The sequence below is a fragment of the Gadus morhua genome, chromosome 1 (genome assembly GCF_902167405.1).
Source record: "Gadus morhua chromosome 1, gadMor3.0, whole genome shotgun sequence".
NCBI classification, from domain to species: domain Eukaryota; kingdom Metazoa; phylum Chordata; class Actinopteri; order Gadiformes; family Gadidae; genus Gadus; species Gadus morhua.
In genome coordinates, this window is record NC_044048.1 from 23,193,069 (window position 1) to 23,194,224 (window position 1,156).

Sequence of the window (1,156 nt, forward strand, 5' to 3'; positions counted from 1 at the left end):
CACTAAATATAACCCAAACACCCACCGCGATGTGGAGCCAACAAGAAGCGTAGGCGTCTCCAGGTCGGTGTGGCCGGGGGACACAGCGACCTGGCAGGAGAGGGAGGAACCGAGGTTAGTGTGCACTGGCGGCCCCTCTAGGTGGAGTGGGGGACTGCAGTCTGACCCGCGGCTCGCTAGACAGTAACGACAGTAGGGGATTGTCGTGTCCCCTGGGGACACAACTAAGATCATTCTTAGGAAATTACCGAGGAAGGAATTCTACCAAGCTCCTTCATAGAGGAAAATGAAGACTCATTCCTCAATGTCTCCGTTGCCTATAATTATTATTATTTTTTTAAAATAATTTCTTACATTTAGGCTATTAACCAGCCATAAGAAAATGTTTCATTCCATTCTTTTATTTATTTTTAAGTAGTCTCACTTTTGCGCCAAGCGTTCAATCACCTCCAATCTCTGTAGTTAGTAAAATACTAAGAAGTGATCAACACATTGTGTCTTTAGCATAGCGTATATAGCCTTGACCTTAGCCTTTTCTATATTATTCTAATAATATACCACATTTCACTTACTGAGTGGCAACAAATTACAATGAGATGACATTTTAATAATAATATATAAAATCGGTAGTAGCCTACCAATGAAAAAGGCTACATTTATCAATAACGTAAGAGGATGGTATTAATTAAAATGAAGAATATAATTATTCAAGAAGAAACGTAAGATTTTTTTCTTGAGAAAAATTACAACTGTTTCTTTTTCAAGATACTTAAGTGATCCAGCCCGATTGTTGCCCTTTGGATACTGTTAGTGCTAAATCCCTCTAGTAGGAGAAGCTGGCCCTTTATCTTAATGACAGATGGGTACACATTTAGCCAGTCTCCCATGCTGGCCTTATTGTTAATACTGTTGATAAACATTTATGTCTCGTGCCAAATACTAAATTGATCCATTTACGCCTAATCATCAATATTGCCATGTATTTAAGTTGGATAGCTGAAACTATTTTTACCAGACAATAACACTTCTTTGCAAGCCTTGTCGCCAACACTCGGTCAAATGTGTTATTTATCATTCTTGAGGCTCTTCTATGCAAGCAAACTAATTTAAATGCCCAGCCTGAGTCTACGACACCCAAATATGCCAATCAAAAATG